Here is an 18,064-nt window from a genome sequence, read left to right as displayed (position 1 = left end):
TACTCATAGGAGTGTTTATCGCTTTTGAACCATCCATGTTAAATCATTTTAATCATTCTAATGTATATTTAGATTGATTAAGAAATATACCATCACTAAGTTGTTTAATTTGTAATCCTAAAAAGAAGGTTAATTCACCCATTAGACTCATTTCAAATTCATGACTCATACACTTACCAAATGATTCACATAGTGATTCATCCAAAGAACCAAAAAGAATATCGTCAACATAAATTTGCACAATAAGAAAATTGTTTTCAAAGTGTTTGATAAACAATGTAGTATCAACCTTGCCTTTGGTAAAATTATTTAAAATAAGAAAGGAACTAAGCTTTTCATACCAAGCTCTAGGAGCTTGTTTCAAGCCATAGAGAGTCTTAGTCAATTTGAATACATGATTAGGAAGAAGAGAATTTTCACATCCGGGAGGTTGTTCGACATATACTTCTTCAGAAATAAAACCATTCAAGAAGTCGCTTTTGACATCCATTTGAAATAGTTTAAAATTATTACTACTAGCATAGGCAAGGAGCATCCTAATGGCTTCTAACCTTGCCACAGGAGCGAAGGTTTCTTCGTAGTCGATACATTCTTCTTGGTTGAAACCTTTGGCCACTAGTGTAGCCTTGTTTCTAACCACGATACCGCATTCGTCTTGCATGTTTCTAAAGACTCATTTAGTACCAATGACTAAATAGCCACTAGATCTAGAAACAAGCTTCCATACCTCATCCCTCTCAAATTGGTTCAATTCCTCTTGCATTGCAATAACCCATGAATCATCTTTCAAGGCTTCGTCAATGCATTTAGGTTCAATTTGAGAAAGGAAGGCGGCGTTAGTACAAAAATTCTTGAAGGAATAACGAGTTTGAACCCCTTTTTATGTATCTCTGATAATTAGCTCTTTTGGATAAGCATCCACATACTTTCATTCGTTAGGTAAGGAAGAAAATGTATCCAAGTTGCTATTTTGAGGAGGGGGTTCATTTAAATTCAAATTATCAAAACCAAGATCATCATCAAAATTATTTTTATTTAACTCAAAAATTTCATTAAAAACTACATGAATAGACTCTTCTATAACTAAGGTTCTTTTGTTAAAAACACAAAAAGCCTTAGAAACAGAAGAGTAACTAAGAAAGAGGCCTTCATCGGATTTGGCATCAAATTTTCCTAAGGCATCATTTTCATTCAAAATAAAGCATTTGCAACTGAAAACTTTAAAATAAGAAACATTTGGTTTTTTGTTATTCCATAATTCATAGGGAGTTTTTGATAGAGATGGTCTTATTAGAACCCTATTCATGACGTAGCAAGCCGTATTAACGGCTTCGGCCCAAAAATACTTAGGTAGACTATGTTCATTCAACATAGTTCTTGCCATTTCTTGTAGATTTCTATTTTTTCTTTCAACTACTCCATTTTGTTGAGGATTTCTTGAAGTGAAGAAGTTGTGGTTATATCCATTAGATTCACAAAATCTTTGGAAGTCATGATTTTAAAATTTGCCACCGTGATCACTCCGAATTGATGAAATCATGAAGCCTTTTTCATTTTGAGTAAGTTTACAAAATTTAGAGAAACATTTGAAACAATCACTTTTGTAAGCCAAGAAATAGGTCCAAGTATATCTACTATAGTCATCTACAATTACAAAGGCATATTTGCTTCCTCCTAGGCTCGTCGTGTCAATTGGTCCAAATAAGTCCAAATGAATCAATTGTAATGGTCTAGTGGTGCTAATTTGATTTTTTGGTTTGAAACTAGTTTTTATTTGTTTACCTAGTTGACACGCATCACATACTTTGTCCTTAACAAACTTCATATTGGGAATCCCTCGTACTAATTCTCTAGATGAGATCTTAGATATTAGTTTCATACTTGCATGGCCTAATCTCCTATGCCAAAGCCAAGCATCATCATTTAAAGCGGAGAAGCACATTTCATTACCAAGTTCATCAAGGTTGATGGTGTAGACATTATTTTGTTTTAAAGCAATCATTGACATGTTATTGTTTGGTTTTTTAATAATGCACATATTAGATTCAAATCTAACGATGTAACCTTTATCGCATAATTGACTAATACTTAAGAGATTATATTTTAATTCATCAACTAGCAATACATCATCAATTGAAAAACTTAATTTGTTACCTATGGTTTCCTTGCCAATGGTTTTGCCTTTGTTGTTATCTCCGAAGGTGACGTACCCTTCTTCTTTGCTAGTGAGCATAGAGAAATGAGATGGATCTCCAGTCATGTGTCTTGAGCATCCACTATCAAGATACCATCTCTTGCTCCTAGCTTGTGGGTTTGTCTACAAAAAAGGATGGTTTTTAGGTACCCATTTGATTTTGGGTGCCTCAAAAATTGATCTACCAATTTGTTTATTCATCATTGAACTATTTATAGGTCCTTTAGGAACCCATATCAACTTATGTGGACTAATTTTTCTAAATAGATATTTGTAAGCAACATGTCCGGATTTACAACAAAAATTGCATTTCAAATGAGGTGAAACATGTAATGTGGGTCCTTTAATGAAAGTGGTAGGATTTTGGTGAGATCCTATCACAAAACAAATTTCACTTCTATTTGCCACGTGACTCTTGTTTGCAAGGATCATGTCCAAGCCCTTGCTACCAACCTTAAACTTATTTAAGGTCTCTTTAAGTAGCAAATTTTTATTTTTTATTGCTTCTAAGTGTTCACACTTAGAGCATGGAGGAGTCTGAAGACTATCAAGCTTATTTTGTAGTAAGACATGCTCTTTCTTTAATAGATTGAACTTCTTACTAATAGTTCTACACTCATCAAATAATTCATGAAAAGCGATAGAAAGTTCATCGAAAGATAAATCTTCATTAATTAAATCACATATCTCTTCTCCTAAAGCCATTAGCACGAAGTTTGCCTCCTCTAGCTTCTTCACTTTCGGAATCACTTGAATCGTCCCAAGTTGCTTTTAAAGCTTTCATCTTCTTCGGTTGCTTCTTCTTGGCTTAGGGGCATTCATTTTTTAAGTGTCTCGGCTTTTTGCATTCGTAGCATATTACTTGGTCCTTTTTATGTTCAAGTTTGTTTTTTATTTTATTTTTAAATTTATTCTTTCTTATAAATTTTTAAAATTTTTGAGTTAAAAGTGTAATTTCATTGTCACTGTCCTCATCACTTGATGTTCCTTTCAAATGGTTTTCTTGTGTTATAAGTGTTATATCCTTCCTGTTTTTTGGAATGGGGTTCTCGAGCTCTTCATGAGCATGGCACGTCATTTCGTAGGTCATTAGAGACCCAATAAGTTCTTCGAGAGGAAATGTTTTAAGGTCCTTAGCCTCTTGAATAGTCATAACTTTTGGATCCCAACTTTTTGGAAGGGATCTTAATATTTTAGTTACTAGTTCAAAGTTAGAAAAACCTTTACCAAGAGCTTTGAGTCCATTGATGCAATTCGTAAAATGGGTGTACATGTCTCCGATGGACTCACTTGGTTTCGTTCGGAAATGTTCATAAGAGTGCACAAGAATGTTGATTTTGGATTCGTTCACTCTACTAGTGCCTTCATGAGTGACCTCAAGAGTTCTCCAAATATCAAAAGTCGAATCACAAATTGAAACGCGATTAAATTTATTTTTGTCCAATGCACAAAATAAGGCATTCATAGCCTTTGCGTTTAAAGCAAAAACCTTCTTCTCCGATTTATCCCATTCGCTCATCGAAAGAGAAGATTTTTTAAATCCATTTTTGACAATAGTCCAAAGCTCGAAATCCATGGAAATGAGGAAAATCCTCATTCGAGTCTTCCAATACGATCTTTTAAGCAATTGTGGGAATTGCTTTGGATGATTGTGGAGGGTTGATAGATGGCTGTGGAAGGGCAGCAAGACGCCAAGAACGCTGCTCTGATACCAAGTGTTAGAACCCTTGCAGATTCTAAACTTGGGGTTGATCTCTTTAGGGGATCAGCCTCCTTGGAACTCGATAGGGGTTCCTCCCTCCAAGTTGCTGCTCAAAGGCTGCAGAAAAGATTCATCTATTACTTATCCAAAAGAGGAGGAATACATGGCTATTTATAGGGTTTCTAAACCCTAACTCATAATAGGACTCCTACTCAAGACTCCTAATAGGACTTCTACTCAAGACTCCTATTCCTTTACAACTCCTAATTCTTCTCTAAGAAATAACCTCCTAACCCTAGCCGGCCTCTTCACCTCTTTAATAAGGGTCGGCTTAGGTAGATTTTACATGAATATCCCTCTCAATTAGGACTCTCCTAGCTAGAGTCCTAACAATTTCTCGGCTCGTTCCTCTAGAACTTCCGACAAACGTCCGGACATCCAACGAACTCTTGAACTCCCAACATAATCGCGTCCTTGACTCTGGGACTTCATTTTGCTTCATGCCTTGCTATCGTAGTTAATCCTGCACATGTAAAAACACACTTCGATCTAGATAATTAATACTAACCATTAATCAAGTTGTCCAGCATGTCATTGGTCCCTCGATGCTTCGTCCGATTTTTTGGTGTATTGTCCTCTCTTGCAGCCTATTGCCCAATCGGCTAGTTGACTCCACAACTCTGATATCATTGGCACAATATCCGCTCTTTTTGGCCCGATGCCTGAATCCACGACCTGAAGCCTTCTGTCGATACGTCGACCGATCCACCGGCCCGACGTCCAATCTTCTGACATGTTCCTCTAGTACAACATGATTTTTCCTGCTTTAATTATCTCATCCTAATCGAAGCATCCTACGCCACTCAAAATGTAGATTAAAACATAAACACATATCGATTGGTTTCATCATCAAAATCCGAGATTCAACAATCTCCCCCATTTTGATGATGACAACCAATCGACGACGGAGTTAACATTAACTCTCGGAGTTTAAACAAACTCCCCCTATTAATATGGCTTATTGATAGAAACTCTTGGATTCAAAAATCTAAGCAAACATGTCATGATCAAATCATGCATGACATCAACATTCTTCTCCCCCTTTGTCATCAACAAAAAGGAGAAGTCCACGATTAATGTGTTTGGAAATATAAGTTTAACTCATTGCTTGATAAACATAATCTATAGTTTTATCATCATGCAATTTAGCTATCATCGTAGATATGCAAGGTAGTAAGATAGCAAGTTCTACAACATACAAGCTAGCAAATTTTACAACATTTTAGAACATGCAAACTAGCAGTTTTGAGATGTTCAAGAAGGCAACTCTTGCTTCTAGAAATATGCAAATTTATCAATTTTGCTAGATGTGCAAGTTAGCATGTTTTGCTTCTTGAGATAGGCAAGATAGCACTTTTGCTTGAGATCGCAAGATAGCATTTCTTGCATTTGTTGAGATTGCAACTTTTTGCTTCTTGAGATTGCAAGCTAGTAAGTTTGCCTCTTTTTGTGATGTGCACGCTGGAAATACACATCATATGCATCACATATATCTTCACAATAAAAAGCATAAGTATTGCATGCATCATTCCAAATCATAAATGTTTCAAATCATGATGGTATTAATTTGTCAAATTACTTCCTACCATGATAATAACTTTTCCCTCTTTTATCATTGTAAACAAAAAAGAATAAGGGAAGAACAAAATAGTGTAAAATATTTCAATCATTTCAATGCATACAAGTCATAAATACAAAGACATCATGTCATGAAAGATAAGACCCGTTGAATTACAAAAGACATGATTCATTTTATCAAATCTCTTCTTTTTATAAATAACAAAAATTATAGGTGTACAAGGAAAAGATCTTGATTAAAAAAAACTCTCAAAGTAGTAAATCCAAGAAATCAAAATCATGATTTGAATACAAACTCATTCAAATTCAAATCGTCAAATCAAAATTATTTTCAAGAGATTCATAAAAGGATGATCAAATAGATTCATCAAAGTCAATAAGATAGAGAAAAAAAAAATTCAAGAAAAATGCTTTTCTCTTTTTAGTTGTTTCAATTCATGTGATTAACTTCATTCAAGCATGCCCTTTTTTTTATGCCAAATAAAAATATGCATCAACATTTAAGATCAAAAACTAAATTTCATCATAAAAACCATTTATCTTGCTTATAACCAAAAAAGCCACTTTTATTATCCTAAAAATCAATAATCCATAAATCTCAAGAATCATTATGCATAATTTCGAAATTTATTAAGCATGATCATTATGCATCATTATATTATTTCATCAAACATAAAGTATTTTCAATCAAGTTCATTGTAGTCGCATTTTTCTTTTTAGGTGAATCTAACTTTTCATGCTTAGTTTCCATACAAAAGTCATGCATCATTTTTAAAATCGGAAGACAATATGAAAATCATTAAGATATACATTATTACTTCTCAAACACATACATAAAATTAATCATATTTAGTGTGCAAGCATTAGATTAACATTTTATTATATTTTTCATACAATTTTATGATCATTTTCAAAAATTACTTAGAAAGATAAGGATGATTCCTATTTTTTACATTTTCATTACATTATGTAATTTTTAAAAAATAATTTTTCTAAACTAAATAAAAAAGAAAATGAATCATGAAAAGCATCAAGTAATTTCAAAATAAATTAAGGGGATTTCGATTACCTCATCGTTGAAAGCGGTTAAGGCATAGTTTGCCACCTCGCCTTTGTTAATTTTCTCCTTGTCTTCGGAGGAGCTCGATTCATCCCAATTTATGTTCTTCTTCTTGTGTTTAAAGAAAGTAGTTGCGTTATTTTTGTTCTTGTTCTTTAATTCTTGTTTCATGAACTTTTTAAATTTCTTAGTGAGTAGTTCATGTTCACCATCACTTGAGCTTATACTCAAGTGATCTTCAAATGTTCTAAGTTTGAAATCTTCTTTGGAAGGTGGTTCTCGAGTTCTTCACGTGCATTGCACGTCATTTCATAGGTCATCAAAGACCTTATTAGTTCTTCGATCAGAAAAGTATTTAAATTTTTTGATTCTTGAATAGTGATTACTTTTGAATCCCAAGTTTTAGAAAGTGAGCGTAAAATTTTATTAACAAGTTCAAAATTCGAAAAGCTTTTACAAAGTGCTTTTAGACTATTGACGACATCCGTAAAACGGGTGTACATATCTCCAATAGTCTCTCTTGGTTCCATACAAAACATCTCAAAATCGTGCATCAAAAAATATAATTTAGAATCGTTTACACTACTTGTGCCTTCGTGTGTGATTTCGAGAATATGCCAAATATCGAAGGCCGTTTCGCACAAAGAAACCCGATTAAACTATGTTTTATCTAAGGCGCAAAATAGAGCATTCATAGCTCTAGCATTTAAAGAAAAAATCTTCTTCTCCAAATCATTCTAATCTTTCATTGGAATAAAAGATCTTTTAAAACCAAATTCGACTATGTGTCATAAATCGAGATTCAATGAAAGTAAGAAAACTCTCATTCGAGTTTTCCAATAAGTGTAGTCCGTCTCATTGAAATTATTGAATCTCGGATTTTGATGATGAAACCAATTAATAATGTTTATGTTTAAATCTATGTTTCGAGTAACGTAGGTTGTTTCGATTAGGATGAGCCAATTAAAGTAGGAAAAATCATGTTATGCCAGAGGAAAACATGTCAGAAGATTGGACGTCGGACCGATGGATCGGTCGACATATCGACAGAAGATTTTAGGCCGTGGATTTGAGCATCGGGCCAAGAAGAGCATATATTGCGCCAAGGATATCAGAGTTGCAGAGTCAACTGGCCGATTGGGCAATATGCCGCAAGAGAGGACGATGTGCTGAAGAATCGGACGAAGCGTCTAGAGACCAATGACATGCCGGACAACTTTATTAATGCTTAGTATTAATTGTCTAGATCGAAGTTCATTTTACATGTGCAGGATTAACTACAATAGCAAAGCATGAAGCAAAATGAAGTCCTAGAGTCAAGATTGAGATCACGTTGGGAGTTCGAGAGTTCGTCGGAAATCCGAACATTCATCGGAAGTTCTGGAGGAACCGGCCGAGAAGTCTCAGAGCTTGCCAGAGAAGCTCATCGGAACTCGCCAAGAAGATCGTTGTGAAGTCCAAGAGCTTACCGGGAGTCCGCCGGAACATTGTTGAGAGATCATCGGAAGTTCGTCGGAAGATCGTCGGAAGCCCACTAGAAGAATAGACATAGGGACTTGTTTAGCCTAGCAAATGTCTTAGGATTTCGTAGTTAGCACGTAATTGGGCTTGGATTTGGGTCAACCCAATTAGGGGCTAGCTAGGCCCATGTAAGAACTATGTTGGGCCTAATAAGAAGCCCAAACAGTGCTCCAAAAAGTATCACCATCGTGGCACAGTCTTCGAGATTGTGTCAAGCGATGGTATCGCCGGTCTGGGCGATTGTACCACCTCTAGCAGGGTGCCAGGCGGTGGTACCGCCAGTCTGAGTGGTGGTACCACCCAGCACTGCCCCCCAGGTGGTGTTACCGCCCAAGGCAATGTCAGCCAGACTGATATTGGGCGGTGGTACCACCTAGCGCAAGCGGTGGTACCTCCTAGCGCAAGCGGTGGTACCGCCCGTGCCCGGGGAACTCGTGATGGGAAAGGTTTAGGCTCCAAGTTTGAATCAACTTGAAGCCTATAAATACACCTCTCATCCCTGGTTAAAGCACACAAGTATTGAGAGAAAAAAAGGTATAGAAACGCTGCTGCAATCTTGTGTGAGCTCCTCTCAAAGATCTAAAGTGTTAGAATAGTTTGAGAGAGGAGTGAGTGGGGGTGTAAGGGTTATCTCCTAATCCTGGTAAAAGGAGAATTGAGTTGTAAAAGGTAATTGGCCTTCGCCTATTGAAGGAAGGCCTCTAGTGGACGCCGATGACCTTGTCGGAGGAGGAAGCCGAAAGTGGATGTAGATCACGTTGGCCGAACCACTCTAAAATCAGGTTTGCATTTCCTTTGTGCTATTTATCTTAATTGCAAACTGTCTTCCTTTATATCAAATACGTTTCCGTACGATTTCAAAGTTAAGATTTTTCGTCGAAAATGGTTTAAATCGAACAAAGTTTTAATAGAGACGTAATCTTGCCGCTGCACTAATTCACCCCCCCCCCCTCTTAGTGCCGACCCCTGATCCTAACAGAAAAAGGGAGGACGAATGAGAGAGTGACACTCTTGAAAGCCGAAAAGAGTCATTTCTATTTGGATGTTAAACCAAATTAGAAAAATGTGGCTTTGATACCAATTGTTAGGATCAGGGGTCATCACTAAGAGGGGGGGTGAATTAGTGCAACGGTAAGATAACGACGGTTTAAAAACTTTCGTACGATAAAACCGTTTCCGACATAAAACCATTTTCGGAAACATAACTTGAAAGTGAGTTCGTAAAAGTAATGAAAGCAGTAAGCACCTAAAAAGGTTTGTAGTAAAGATAAATTGCACAAATGTAAATGCAAACCAGATTTTAGAGTGGTTCGGTCAACGTGACCTACATCCACTTTCGGCTTCCTCCTCCGACGAGGTCATCGGCATCCACTAGAGGCCTTCTTCAATAGGTGAAGGCTAATCACCTTTTACACCATTCTTCTCATTTTGCCGGGTTTACGAGACAACCCTTATAAGCACTCACTCTCCTCTCTAAACAAAAATCTATGTTTAAGCTAGAGGAGGGAATACACTTATGATCGCAGTAGCGTTTTCTCTCTTTTAATATCTCTATGCTTGTGTGCTTTAACTAGGGATTAGAGGGGTATTTATAGGCTTCAAGTTGATTCAAACTTGGAGCCTAAAACTTTCCCATCCCGGGTTCCCCGGGCACGGGCGGTACCACCGCCTAGTGTCAGTCTGGCTGACACTGCCCTAGGCGGTGATTTATAGGCTTCAAGTTGATTCAAACTTGGAGCCTAAAACTTTCCCATCCCGGGTTCCCCGGGCATGGGCAGTACCACCGCCCAAGTCTGGCAGTACCATCACTAAGGTCTAGCGATACTACCGCCTGGGGTGCAGTGCTGGGCGGTACCACCGCTTGGCACCCTGCTAGGGGCGCTACAACCGCCCAGACTAGCGGTATCACCGCTTGACACAGTCTCGAAGATTGTGCCATGACGGTGAGACTTCTTGGGGCATTGTTTGGGCTTCTTATTGGGCCCAACACAATTCTTACGTGGGCCTAGCTGGCCCCTAATTGGGTTGGCCCAAATCCAAGCCCAATTACGTGCTAACTATGAAATCCTAAGACATTTGCTAAGTAAAACAAGTCCCTATGTCTATTCTTCTGGCAAGCTTTCGGAGAACTTCCGGCGAACTCCTGGACTTCACGACGATCTTCTTAGCAAGTTCCGACGAGCTTCTCTAGCGAGCTCCGAGACTTCTCGGCTGGTTCCTCTAGAAATTCCAACGAATGTCTGGACATCCAACGAACTCTCGAACTCCCAACGTATTCGCGTCCTTGACTTCGGGACTTCATTTTGCTTCATGCCTTGCTATCGTAGTTAATCTTGCACATGTAAAATCACACTTCAATCTAGACAATTAATACTAAGCATTAATAAAGTTGCCCGACATGTTATTGGTCCCTCGATGCTTCGTCCGATTCTTCGGCTCATCGTCCTCTCTTGCAGCCTATTGCCCAATTGGCCAGTTGACTCCGCAACTCAGATAACTTTGGTGTAATATCCGCGCTTCTTGGCCCGATGCCCAAATCCACGGCCCGAAGCCTTCTGTCGATACGTCGACCGATCCACCGGCCCGACGTCCAATCTTCTAACATGTTCCTCCAGCACAACATGATTTTTCCTGCTTTAATTGTCTCATCCTAATCGAAGCATTCTACATCACTCAAAACGTAGATTAAAACATAAACACATATCGATTGGTTTCATAATCAAAATCCAAGATTCAACAATCTCCCCCTTTTTTATGATGACAATCAATCGACGACGGAGTTAACCTTAACTCTCGGAGTTTAAAAAAACTCCTCCTATCAATATGGCTTATTGATAGAACTACGATAGTAAGGCATAAAGCAAAATGAAGTCCCGGAGTCAAGGATGCAATTACATTGGGAGTTCAAGAGTTCGTCGGAAGTCTGGACGTTTGTCGGAAGTTCTGGAGGAACCAGTCGAGAAGTCTCAGAGCTTGCTAGAGAAGCTCGTCGAAACTCGCCAAGAAGATCATCGTGAAGTCCAAGAGTTCGCTAGAAGTTCTCTTGAAGCTCGCTAGAAGAATAGACATAGGGACTTGTTTTGCTTAGCCAATGTCCTAGGATTTCGTAGTTAGCACGTAATTGGGCTTGGATTTGGGCCAACCCAATTAGGGGCTAGCTAGGCCCATGTAAGAATTGTGTTGGGCCCAATAAGAAGCCCAAACAATGCCCCAAGAAGTCTCACCGTCGTGGCATAGTCTTCGAGACTGTGTCAAGCGGTGGTACCGCAAGTCTGTGCAGTTGTACCACCCCTAGCAGGATGCCAGGCGGTGGTACCGCCCGACACAGCACCCCAGGCGGTGGTACCGCCTAGGGCAGTGTTAGCCAAACTGACACTGGGCGATGGTACCGCCCAACGTAGGTGGTGGTACCACCCATGCTCGGGGAACCAAGGATGGGAATGTTTTAGGCTCCAAGTTTGAATCAACTTAAAGCTTATAAATACCCCCTCTCATCCCTAGTTAAAGCACACAAGCATAGAGAGATTAAAAGAGAGAAAATGCTGCTACGATCATAAGTGTATTCCCTCCTCTAGCTTAAACTTAGATATTTGTTTAGAGATGAGAGTGAGTGCTTGTAAGGGTTGTCTCCTAAACTCGATAAAAAGGAGAAGAGGGGTGTAAAAGGTGATTGGCCTTTGCCTATTGAAGGAAGGCCTCTAGTGGACGCCGGTGACATCGTCGGAGGAGGAAGCCGAAAGTGGATGTAGTTCACGTTGACCGAACCACTCTAAAATCTTGTTTGCATTTACATTTGTGCAATTTATCTTTACTGCAAACCTTTCTAAATGCTTACTGCCTTCATTACTTTTACGAACTTGCTTTCAAGTTAAGTTTTCGAAAACATTTTTATGACGAAAACAATTTTATCATACGAAAGTTTTTAAACCATCGTTATTTTACCGCTGCACCTCTTAGTGCCGACCCTTGATCCTAACAATTGGTATCAGAGCCACGATTTTCTAATTTGGTTTAACACCCAAATAGAAATGATTCTTTTTGGCTTTCAAGAGGGTCACTCTCTCATTCGTCCTCCCTTTTTCAATGGGACGGACTACACTTATTGGAAAACTCGAATGAGAGTTTTCTTGCTTTCATTGAATCTCGATTTATGGCACATAGTTGAATTTGGTTTTAAAATGTCTTCTCTTCTAATGAAAGATTGGAATGATTTGGAGAAGAAGGCTTTTTTCTTTAAATGCTAGAGCTATGAATGCTCTATTTTGCGCCTTAGATAATGTTAGGATCGGAGCGGCACTAAGAGGGGGGGGTGAATTAGTGCAGCGGTGAAGTGCGATAAACTTTTCACGATTTAAACACTTTTCGGAAACTTCATACGATAAAAGCAACGTTTTCGTTTAAAATCGTTTCGATTGCGTTTTAACTTGAAGAGATAAGTAAGACGGAGACAAAGCAGTATAGCATTAAAGTGCAAATGGTTTGCAATAATATAAATGACAATAAGTAAATGCAAACCAGAGATTACGCCGATTTTATAGTGGTTCGGTCAAATGACCTACATCCACTTGCGAGGCCCCTCTTCGATGAGGCTCCCACCTTCCACTAGCAAATCTCTTGAAAGGGAAGGATAAATACCCCTCTTACAACTTTTACAAGCGGTTCACTCTCTTACAGATTTTCAGCAAGAAAGAAGGAGGTGAACACTAGAAAATTGAAAACAAGAAAGGCAAAGACTCTTCTAAGACTTTTCTCTCAATCACTTGCTGCTCAAAAAGTTATCTTCTCAGCTGAGACTTGAGGGGTATTTATAGGCCTTAAGATGATTCAAATTTGGGCTCCAAAAATTTGAATTCTCTTATGTTCCCGATGCTGGCGGTGCCACCGCCTAGCGCTCGGGTGCTGGACGGTGCAACCGCCCAACCCAGGAGGTGTCACCGCCCAGCTCTCGGGTGCTGGGCGGTACCACCGCCTAGGCCAAATCAGCTCACTGGTTGGGCTCCAAACTTGGCCCAAACTAGTCCGAACTCGGGCCCAATTGGCCCCTACTTGGGTTATAGGATTAACACCTAATCCTAACCCTAATTAACGTGCTAACTACGAATTTAAAGACATTTTCTAAGCTATTACAAAGTCCGTAAGTCAAGACTTCTTCCGGTGAACTTCCGACGGTCTTCCGATAAACTCTCGAAAACCATTCTGCGGACTCCCGGCAAGCTCCTAGACTTCACGATTTGATCTTGGCGAGTTCCAACGAGCTTCTTCTGCAAGCTCCGATCTTTCTCGGTGAGCTCCGCGAACTTCCAACGAACCTTCCAGCAAGCTTCTGAAAAACCCTTCGGCAAGCTCCCTACTCATTCTCGGCTAGTTCCGGCAACATTCCCGATGAACCTTCGGACTTCCGTCGAACTCTCGAACTCCCAACGAATCCTTCGCGCTTGACTCCGACACTTTGTTTTGCTTTATGTCTTCGTCATTATCGTAGTTAATCCTGCACACACAAGCAAAAAACTCTACTCCGATCTAGACAATTATTATAAAGCGAATTGACATTCTGTTGCTCGGCACGTCATTGGTTGGCGCTTCGTCCGATTCTTCGGCGCATTGTCCTCTCTTGCAGCTTGTTGCCCAATCGGCGGTTGACCTCCATAACCCCGATATCCTTGGCGTAACTTCGCTCTCCTTGTCCTGATGCCCGACGTCCGAAGCCTTCTGCCGTCCAATATCTTGATGTGATTTCCTCCGGCACAACGTCAATTCCTCCTGCGATAATTGTCTAATCCTGATCGAGTAGACCTGCATCACTCAAAATGCAGTTAAACATAAACATAATTATCAATTGGTTTCATCATCAAAATACAAGATTCAACAGATAAAACGAAGTTTAATCGGGTTTCTTTGTGCGAAATGACCTTCGATATTTGGCATATTCTCGAAATCACACACGAAGGCACAAGTAGTGTAAAAGATTCTAAAATATATTTTTTGATGCATGATTTTGAGATGTTTTGTATGGAACCAAGAGAGACTATTGAAGACATGTAGACCCATTTTACGGATGTCGTCAATAGTCTAAAAGCATTTGGTAAAAGTTTTTCAAATTTTGAACTCGTTAACAAAATTTTCACTTACTTTCTAAAACTTGGGATTAAAAAGTAATCGCTATTCAAGAATCAAAAAATGTAAATACTTTTCTGATCGAAGAACTAATAGGGTCTTTGATCCAATGAAATGACGTGCAATGCACGTGAAGAACTCGAGAACCACCTTTCAAAGAATAGGAAGGATTTCGAACTTAAAACATTTGAAGACCACTTGAGCATAAGCTCAAGTGATGGTGAACATGAACTACTCACTAAAAATTTTAAAAAGTTCATGAAACAAGAACTGAAGAACAAGAACAAAAAGAATGCAACTACTTCCTTTAAACACAAGAAGAAGAACATAAATTGGGATGAATCGAGCTCCTCTGAAGATGAGGAGAAAATCAACAAAGGCGAGGTGACAAACTACGCCTTAACTGCTTTCAACGATGAGGTAATCGAAATCCCCTTAATTTATTTTAAAATTACTTGATGCTTTCCATGATGTATTTTCTTTTTTATTTAGTTTAAAAAAATTATTTTTAAAAATTACATAATGTAATGAAAATGCAAAAATTAGGAATCATGCTTATCTTTCTAAGTAATTTTTGAAAATGATCATAAAAATTATATGAAAATATAATAAAATGTTAATCTAATACTTGCACACCAAATATGATTAATTTTATGTATGTGTTGGAGAAGTAATAATGTATATCTTAATGATTTTCAAATTGCCTTCTGATTTTAAAAATGATGCATGGCTTTTGTATGGAAACTAAGCATAAAATGTTAGATTCACCTAAAAAGAAAAGGCATGACTACAATGAACTTGATTGAAAATGCTTTAAGTTTGATGAAATAATGTAATGATGTATAATGATCATGCTTAATAAATTTCAAAATTATGCATGATGATTCTTGAGATTTATGGATTATTGATTTTTACGATAATAAAAGTGGCTTTTTTTGTTATAAGCAAGATAAATGGTTTTTATTATGAAATTTAGTTTTTGATCCTAAATGTTGATGCATGTTTTTATTTGGCATAAAAAAAAGGGCATACTTGAATGAAGTTAATCACATGAATTGAAACAATTAAAAAGAGAAAAGTATTTTTCTTAAATTTTTTTTTTCTCTATCTTATTGACTTTGATGAATTTATTTGATCATCTTTTTATGAATCTCTTGAAAATAATTTTGATTTGACGATTTGAATTTGAATGAGTTTGTATTCAAATCATGATCTTGATTTCTTGGATTTACTACTTGAGATTTTTTTTTAATCACGATCTCTTCCTTGTACACCTACAATTTTTGCTATTTACAAAAATAAGAGATTTGATAAAATGAATCATCGTCCTCTCTTGCAGCCTATTACTCAATCGGCTAGTTGAATCTACAACTCCGATATCCTTGGCGCAATATCCGCTCTTCTTGGCTTGATGTCCGAATCCACGGCCCGAAGCCTTCTGTCGATATGTCGACCGATCCACCGACCCGACATTCAATCTTCTGACATGTTCCTCCGGCACAACATGATTTTTCCTACTTTAATTGTCTCATCCTAATCGAAGCATCCTACGTCACTCAAAACGTAGATTAAAACATAAACACATATCGATTGGTTTCATCATCAAAATTCAAGATTCAACAAACATAACAACCAACAAGACTTGCCCAAAATTTTGAATAGCTCTCCACTACCTCAACCCAATTCAAACATCTCAAAGAATGACAAGACATATCCAGAACGAAAAAGGACAGTTTCAAACAAATAAGGTATCACAATGCAAGGCAGAATACAAGAGATTCAAGGATACCATCTCATTAGATACAAAATCATAAATGTCATTTCAATCAAAACATATTTGGTTTATAACAAATGGAGCACAGAGTAATTTGAGCATATCAGTAGCATATGAGATGTTCCGGAGCATATCAATAGCATATGAAACATTTCAGAGCATAACAATTATAGATGAAATATTTTGGAACGTACCAATGGTGTATGAAATGTTTTGGAGCATATCAATAACGAATAAAACATTTCAGAGCTTATCAATGGCGTATGAAACATTTCGGAACATATCAATGATAAATGAAATATTTCGGAGCATAATAATGGCAGATGAAACATTTTGGAGCATAATAATGGCAGATGAAATATTTTGGAGCATAATAATGGCAAATGAAACATTTCGGAGCATATCAATAATGTATGAAATGTTTCGTAGCATATCAATAACGAATGAAACATTTCGGAGCTTATCAATGGTGTATGAAATATTTCGGAGCATATCAATGACAATGAAACATTTTGAAACATATCAATGGTATATGAAATATTTCAAAGCATATCAATGGTGTATGAACATTACAGAGGCATAGGGAGCATTTCGGAACATATCAATAGCATATGAAATATTTCTAAGCATATCAATGTCATATAAACCATTTCGGAGTATATCAAAGAATAAATACGAAACAGAAACTCAAATGTCGTATTTGACGTTGCATTCATATCATTCTTATCCAAAGCATATATAAAAACACAACCAAATCTCTAGATATCATATCAAACATACAGAAGGTGCACTGGGACCACAGATAGAATATGATTCATCAATTTCTGAATGACCACCCGACAAAAGTCTCCTACGTTTGGGAGCTCCATCCACCCATGTTTAGGTGAAGTCAAAGTGGGCCCATAGAGCATCGCAGGCTCTATACATAACTCTCTTTACCATTTTTGGCAAAGGTTCACTGTATCCCACAAACACCATAGTACAAAAGGACAGTGTGAATAATAAAATTAGCACATATCGGAAGCACATGCAGAACAACGAAACGTACATATGCCTTTATGAGTCAATACAATGCAAACATAATCTTACACAAATGCATTCAAACTTGAAAGGAACTAAAGGCAAGAGTATACAAGGATTTTCACATATATCGGAAGCACATGCGAAACAACAGAATATACATGTGTCCATACGAAACAATGTGATACAATATAAACTTTACATAAAAGGTTTCAAGAATGCAAATAATTTAAGAACAACATCATACAAGAATTCAAAGCAGTAATATAATGCTTAATTGAAGAAATAATTCTAAATGAAATCAATTTCCAAAAGGAATTGAACAAGAACAGGCGAAATCGACCAACGCTCAATTTTTGGCAGAATTCGAGAGGCACATTGGACAAATGATTCAAATTATCAATTATGCTCCAATTTACTCAGGAAATATATCATTGAAAAGATATTTCAACCTACATTCATATAAAACAAGCTTCATAAGAATTGAAGTTCCCAACATAGAGTTACAAATAATTTGGTAAACAAAGGTCGGAGAACAAAATCTCTGTTTGGTCGAATTCATAGGATCGGATTCAATAGATAGCTGGGTAGGTATTTGTACTCAAAATCTTTAATTCTAGGTATAAAAAAAATATCTAGGAGTCTAGTTTCCAACAAAGTAAATTTTGCATAAATCAGAATTCCCAGCAAGCAGTTTAGTATCGAAAGGTTAGAAGGTACGAACTTTATTTTGCAGAATCCGTAGGGTCCATCGAAACAGAAGTTTAGGCAGGCAAATCTACTCCAAATTATTCAAATAAGCTATCAAAAGAAATGTTTACGAGTATATATTCTGATCAAATAAGTTTTATCTAGATGGAAAATCTATGCAAGGATTTATAGCTAAAATTATGTGGAAGGGTCAGAATCTTGAAAGTTTTCCATATTCAAATCATTACGTCTAAATAAGAGATGTATCAAATGCAAGGCTAGAACAATTCAAAGTTTTCATATTCAAGGCAAAAGCAAAGATGAAATTGCAGTAGAAAAGATTGAAACATA

This window comes from Musa acuminata, chromosome BXJ1-7 (assembly GCF_036884655.1).
Source record: "Musa acuminata AAA Group cultivar baxijiao chromosome BXJ1-7, Cavendish_Baxijiao_AAA, whole genome shotgun sequence".
Lineage (NCBI taxonomy): Eukaryota > Viridiplantae > Streptophyta > Magnoliopsida > Zingiberales > Musaceae > Musa > Musa acuminata.
This window is presented reverse-complemented; position numbering follows the sequence as displayed.